At 36.3% G+C, this 7,734-nt stretch overlaps 1 protein-coding gene across 1 annotated transcript in view; it reads left to right on the top strand.

The window, feature by feature from the left end:
- The first annotated feature begins 7,281 nt into the window (after positions 1–7,281).
- LOC107568119 (disheveled-associated activator of morphogenesis 1-like) overlaps positions 7,282–7,734 on the top strand; it is a 76,772-nt gene continuing 76,319 nt past the window's right edge. The window contains exon 1 of the mRNA XM_016253971.1: positions 7,282–7,405. The gene's annotated coding sequence lies outside the window, so the exon portion shown is untranslated. The remainder of the gene's footprint in view (positions 7,406–7,734) is intronic.

Genomic DNA, 7,734 nt, shown 5'->3' with positions numbered 1-7,734 from the left:
ACAGAGGAGAAACAATAAATGTACAGTATGTGGAAAATAATGAGTTTTTTAAACCTTAAACAGCATAAACAAATTTCATTACACCAAATACACAAAATTATGTTATTTTTAGCAACATCATATGACCCCTTTAATAAACATGCAAAGGATCATAAATAGGGAGAGAGTTGTTCAAGACAAGTGAGAAATTAGTCCACTATCCTCAGCTCAGCGTCAGAACTGACAAGATGCAGATCACCCATTCAAACACACGCACACGATGGTCCTCCTCATGGATGCGTGAGTGATAACACAGTCCGGCAGAGGTGGAAAGGTCTCTCTCTGTCTCCCACCACCCCTCTTATCAGTGACCTCTCACACAATATAACGCACTGGATAGCTGGCCAATCACAGCACACCAGCTTTGTAAAAATCTACACATTTCAGAAAGGCGGGGCACAGAGGAGAAACAATAAATGTACAGTATGTGGAAAATAATGAGTTTTTTAAACCTTAAACAGCATAAACAAATTTCATTACACCAAATACACAAAATTATGTTATTTTTAGCAACATCATATGACCCCTTTAATAAACATGCAAAGGATCATAAATAGGGAGAGAGTTGTTCAAGACAAGTGAGGAATTAGTCCACTATCCTCAGCTCAGCGTCAGAACTGACAAGATGCAGATCACCCATTCAAACACACGCACACGATGGTCCTCCTCATGAATGCGTGAGTGATAACACAGTCCGGCAGAGGTGGAAAGGTCTCTCTCTGTCTCCCACCACCCCTCTCCATACTTGGCCACATGTCATGTCACATGTCACTTTTTTTCTTATGTGGCAGAAATAGGCTTCCATATGATAACATCATGCAACTCTGTAAATACATTTAGCTTTACTTCATGTTTCATCAGACTATTGCATTTTTGTACTCCATATATACTCAAAATATTAAACAGCTGTTTTTGATTGTTCTTTTTATTCATTTATGACAAACAATACACAAGTTGTTGCAAGAGAGAAGAAATTATCTTAATGTCTGCAATCTATTGTTAACCCCTTCTTAGGCAGTTCATCATGTGATGTAATATGATGTGTGTGTACCTGGTATTCCCTGCATCATGGGGACCAAATGTCCCTACAAGGATAAGGATTAATATTTTTGTCCTTGTGGAGAAATTTTTTTGGTCCCCATGAGGAAACAAGCTTATAAATCATACAGAATGAGGAAAACAAAGGAAAGTTTTTTGAAAATCTGAAAATGCAGAGAGTTTCGTGTGAGGGTTAGGGGTAGGGTTAGGGTAAAGGAATATGAAATACAGTTTGTACGGCATAAAAAGCATTACGCCTATGGAATGTTCCCATAAAACATGTGAGTGTGTGTGTGTGTGTGTGTGTGTGTGTGTGAGAGGGGGGGGGGGCCTTTCAGGGAAGACATTCTGGACATTCAGTATGTAAACCTAGTTTAGGACAGTCACTCTGAAATATATCCAGGGCTTAATGGCATTTGTTGAAAAGGAAAGTAATTTCAGAGGAATTTTTTTTTTTAGGAAAGTTTACAGACAAAATTTTTTTTTATTTGAAATGTGCACTGATTAATTATTCATAGTAAGAGCCAAAACATATATTAAAAAATTAGCAAATAGGTTAATTTTCATTTGGTTTGGTAAGCACAATTTTAACATTCCTGACTAGTATTTATATGTACGTATCTTGTCTTTTTCTTGCTGGCGTGTTTCAGATTCAGAATCTGCTGTGTGCAAACACCAGTCCACAGTGCTGTGAAATAATGGCTTAGGTTCTGCAGTGAGATCCTGTGCTTTGATCTATCAGACAGGTGTTCTGCCACACAGATGTGTCTGCTGAAATAGTTTTACAGACAGAAGCACGACTGGTCACATCAGTTTTACATAAACATGCCTCAGTGTTTCGAGACAAATTATATCTAGGGTATGCTTACACGGCAACTATCACAATAATCCGCAAGTAATCCACATGACTCCAGTTCACCAAATAACATCTTGTGAAGTGAAAAGCTGCATGTTTGTAAAAAACAAATATTTCATTAAGCTGTTTTAGCCATACTGTCACTTCTGGCCAAAATACCGGTCCATAATTCATAATAATGCTTCCTCCAGTGATAAAGTCCATCCCTTGTTGTCCTCTCACATCCAAATCCACCAATATATTTGTTTAGAACTGGTTTGGCTTGTAAATGATGCTTGATCTGTGCATATTTCTCTCCTGATTCAGATGACTTATTCTAAATCAGGAGAGAAATATGGGGGGCAGTTGTGGTCTAATGGAGTTAGAGTCGAAGGTTGCGGGTTCGATTCTCAGTACCAGCAGGAAATATAGATGGGGGAGTGAATGAACAGTGCTCTCTTCCACCTTCAGTACCCATGACTGAGGTGCCCTTGAGAAAGGCACCTAAACCCAATTTGCTCTCTGGGTGCCGTAGCAAAAAAAAAAAAAGACTGCCCACTGCTCTGGGTGTGTATCCACGGTGTGTGTGTGTGTTCACTACTCACTAGTGTGTGTGCACTTGGGTGGGTTAAATGCAGATCACAAATTCATGGGTTTCCATACTTGGCTCCACATCACTTATTCACTGGAGAAACGATATTATATAGACTGAGGCCTTGTACTTTAGCCAGAAGAAATGGTTTAAAGTTTAAAAAAAATGTAATGATGAATTTGGTACTGCTTTTTGCTGTACAAAATGTTAATTTATGGACTAGAGTCATGTCGATTACTTGTAATGTTTTTATCAGCTTGTTTGTTCTCTCTACTGATTCACTGAAGAGGATCCATTGGTGAGCAAGTGATGTAATGCTAAACTTCTCCAAATGTGTTTTGATGAAGAAACAAACTCATCTACATCTTGGATGGCCTGTAGGTGGGTAAATTGTCATTTTCCTTTATGTAAAACAAACAATGAGCTAACAGTGCTGCCTGAACAGTGAACACATTATATTTGCCTCATAGAAAGGATTACAGGCTGTTACTAAACTCATAATTTAATAACCCTGAATAAACAAATCCCATCTGGTTTTTGTGAGCCTGGTGTATCCCATGCCCCACACTGTGGTAAAAGTTCTGGTTTTGTGTTTTGTCAAAGACGCGCATGGGTTTCCATACTTGGCTCCACATCACTTATTCACTGGAGAAACGATATTATATAGACTGAGGCCTTGTACTTTAGCCAGAAGAAATGGTTTAAAGTTAAAAAAAAAAATTTATGATGAATTTGGTACTGCTTTTTGCTGTTCAAAATGTTAATTTATGGACTAGAGTCATGTCGATTACTTGTAATGTTTTTATCAGCTTGTTTGTTCTCTCTACTGATTCACTGAAGAGGATCCATTGGTGAGCAAGTGATGTAATGCTAAACTTCTCCAAATGTGTTTTGATGAAGAAACAAACTCATCTACATCTTGGATGGCCTGTAGGTGGGTAAATTGTCATTTTCCTTTATGTAAAACAAACAATGAGCTAACAGTGCTGCCTGAACAGTGAACACATTATATTTGCCTCATAGAAAGGATTACAGGCTGTTACTAAACTCATAATTTAATAAACCTGAATAAACAAATCCCATCTGGTTTTTGTGAGCCTGGTGTATCCCATGCCCCACACTGTGGTAAAAGTTCTGGTTTTGTGTTTTGTCAAAGATTTGACCAATAAACCTAACAAAAGTGTCATGCCACCTAGAGTCCCAGCCATAAATCATTCAATGTAAGATGTTAAACTGTCACTGCTAATACATTTTGATTTATTACAACAACGTCTAGACCTCTTAACCTTGCTCCTCTGGGATTTGACAAACAGACTTTAGAGACCCAGTGTGACTGTGCTTGGTGCTGGTGGGGAAACACTCAACTGTTGAAGCAAGCAACCGGGTTCTGGTCCGTTTAAAGGCAGGTAGGCCTTTTTCTTTGCTCTAAAATAAATTCCACTGAATGAGGTAAACACAGCTGCTCAGCGGTCTAAGCTGTCAAGTGGATGGCAAGACAAGATACTCATCCTCTTTAAATGTGGATCAACTTTATTCCTCAAGCGACTTTTCAAACTGTGCTTGTGCCCTAAACAGCTGACTTTTGGTAAAAGAGCCGCTCCCAAGAAATCATAAATTAAGTCCCATTCCTCCTCCCCTCAGTCCGTCCCCCTAAAGCATGTCACTGGTAATATGAGCTCGAAAGTCAACTCATATTAATTTGTAGCAGTGCACAGCAGAAGACAGCATGCTCTTGCACAACATGCCACACACAGCCAGCTGTTTAGCACGGATGAATGGATCGTTCTTGAAGTATGGATACTTTTGATACTAACTAAGAGGATCAATCCTCATATAAAAACATATATGTCAAAACATATATGTTATACATGCAATTAGATAGCATGTGAATTAATGTGTAAAAACTTTAAATCGTTGTATAAGAGTAGGAATTCAGGTCATCAGCACGTACAGAAATGCTCATCATTCACTAGATGTCATGACAGTAAAATTATTTCACAATAAATAAAGGCATAAAAGCATAAAGGTGGCATTTATTATAATGGGTTTGATTGAATTTATTCAACTTAAAAGTTAAAAAGTAAAATAGTTCTGTAATTGGCACTGATTGTAATTAAGATAAATAAGACTAAAATAAGTATATTAATTTTACACACACACACACACACACACACACACACATATATATATATATATATATATATATATATATATATATATACATGCAATTAGATAGCATGTGAATTAATGTGTAAAAACTTTAAATCGTTGTATAAGAGTAGGAATTCAAGTCATCAGCACGTGCAGAAATGCTCATCATTCACTAGATGTCATGACAGTAAAATTGTCTGAGTTATTTCACAATAAATAAAGGTATAAAAGCATAAAGGTGGCATTTATTATAATGGGTTTGATTGAACTTATTCAACTTAAAAGTTAAAAAGTAAAATAGTTCTGTAATTGGCACTGATTGTAATTAAGATAAAAAAGACTAAAATATATATATAAATTTTACACACACACACACACACACACACACACACACATATATATATATATATATATATATAATTGGCAAATTATAAAATAAAGTACATTCATGAAAATATATATATAATGCCCTCTGTAAAGCCCTCATGAAAATATATCTATATTATAATGCCATATATGTAATGGCTATAATTACTGTAGTTATCTCATCCTCATGTTGGAAAAAAAGGGTTTGATAAAAAAGAAATGCATGTTTGCATGGTCTCTGACAAATTCCACATGATAATGCTAAAATTCTCTATATCTTTTCTCAGACTTTTACTTTACAATCTCCATACACATTGTTTTTAATTCCCTGTTATAGTTCATTTGCTATTTAAGAGACACAATGTCCACAAGCCATGATGGTCTGATCTGGGATTTATAAATCAAATAAGCATGACAGCCTCTAACTGACTGATGTGCTTCATCAACTTATTATCATAACCAAAGGCCATTAACCTGATAAAATCTCTGATTGAACCTTTCATGAGGGCTCCCCTTTAATGTTTGTATTTTAGGAAAATTTTGAAGACATTCACTGTCTCCACTGTGTCCTTCTTTTAATATGTGGAAAACCCCTGGCTCCCACGTGTCGTCTTCATGGATTTATCCTGTCCTGAATATACAAAAGCTGGATGCGCTGAAGCTCAGGGTGCCTGTATGTCTGGGAGCCATTATCCTCCTGGCCATAAAGAACACAGAATATGAGAAAAACAATTCAAAGTGTCACATTACTTACACACCAGACTGTGAACAATACGAAAGCACCTCAAGCATCTGCTTTGTACAATGCATGTGAAAGAGACCATCTTCTTACAGCATCCAGTAATCCACCCTGTAGCGTCATGTGACTTGGACATCCCCCTAACAACAGCTCCTTCCAGCTGAAAAAATAAAAATACAATAAAATACAAATCTACACACCCCTTAATTTAATATGGAGAAGGAAGAGGCAGAGCAGCAGGAAAGGAAGCCATAATAAGCAAGGTAATGTTGAGAAACAGCCAGGGAAGGAAGAGAGGTGTAATTTAATAAGCAATGACAAAAAAGTGTTTGTTAGCTCTTCATATTTACATAGCTGTGGTCATAGTATACGCTCACAAGGACGTAACCAAATATTCAGAATATAAATGTTTAAAAATAGATAATTGAAAAACCCATATCAGTTGACTACTAATCTGAATATTTCATATGAGAAGGGGAGCATGCCTTCCTCATTGGCTACGGCGGTAACAGCCCTGTATTCCTTCTTAAAAAGATTAAGCACAAAATGCTGTAAACAATGACTGGAGCCTGTTAACAAATGATGTTGTTGTTTAAGTATCATGGAATGTTTATTTTTACCTAAACTGCTATTTGCCAAAGGAGTGAGTCAAGATGTCTCAAGACCCAGTGTGTTCAGCTTTCGTACAGACTCCTGCTTTGTGTACATTTGACACAAAATATAATTATCATCTTAATTATAGCCAAATGGCAATAAATGGTAATGTAAAGAAAGAAAAATTCTCATTCTCATTAGGGAATCTGCCATTGTTTTCCTCATTATAGCTGTATTATTTCAAAGACCTACTAAATTATTTATTTTTCTTGTTTCAGATGTAGTTGCATTTTTCTTTGAAATGAACAATAATAAAATCAATCAATTTTTTTATTATTATAATATATATATTTTTATGTAACCTAAACATTTTGGTATAGGCTACAGCAATGGAACCATCAACACATGAAGCTTGGGTGGCCTTTTAACCTCAGATAAAAATTCTTAAAATCTTTTTCAAGCTACTTTCATTATATTACACATTAATGAATACAACTGTATATATAACATTATGTGATTTACAATATCATGTTTGTGATTTTCATTTTTCACTATAGCTTGTGACCCTTAAATCAAATCAGACTGTATGACATAAATCACTGCTTTTTATTCAGAAACTATAAATATATATAATAAAAATGAAAATAAAAAGATAAGCCAGCAACTTGCATTTTTTAAATAAAATAATTATTCAGATTTTTTTATCACAGTGTTTTTTTCTTATGAAGGCTGTTAAGATATACATTCATTTTAGGTCTTCTTTCTTTGTCTTATGAATATATAAACCTTATATGGAAACGTAGGCTACTGACACTTCAACCAAGCTTATCTGACACGTTGTACCTGGCGTTCACCTGTACTACATCTCCCGTTAGACATCACTACATCTACCATGTGTGATCATGCGCACTCGCTCGCTGGTCGAGTGGGAAAAAATGATGACGTCAACTCGCTATAGGGTCTGTGCAATGCTGAGATCAAGCACATTCATATACCCAGCTCACCCAAACAAAACAGTGGAGTTTGAATGAATGATGAGACCGCGTAAGAGGTAAGAACAGCTTTTCAGTTTACATTCTGGATGAATATGTGTACTGCGCATATATGCGTTGCGCGCTAATGGATTATGTTGTGACCTGAGAAGTGCATTATCACCAGTGTCCGATCAGAGTACGGAAGGGTAATGCTGATTAATGATGGTAGGCTATGTGCGGTAAATCGCACAGACCGGCAAAACTAATGCGAAACAAAGAGTTGCTCACACTTTTTGCATGTGCTTTTATTTTAATTTCTAAAGTGCTTAGCCTCGCGGTTTAAAAATGAACGATTTGCATCTTATTTGCATGTGATATTCTTTCCCCTTGAATAATGAAGCCGGTT

Source organism: Sinocyclocheilus grahami, unplaced genomic scaffold (assembly GCF_001515645.1).
Source record: "Sinocyclocheilus grahami isolate Dianchi unplaced genomic scaffold, SAMN03320097.WGS_v1.1 scaffold1216.1, whole genome shotgun sequence".
Lineage (NCBI taxonomy): Eukaryota > Metazoa > Chordata > Actinopteri > Cypriniformes > Cyprinidae > Sinocyclocheilus > Sinocyclocheilus grahami.
The sequence above is the reverse complement of the archived record's forward strand: the minus strand, read 5'-3'. Positions and strand labels throughout refer to the sequence as shown.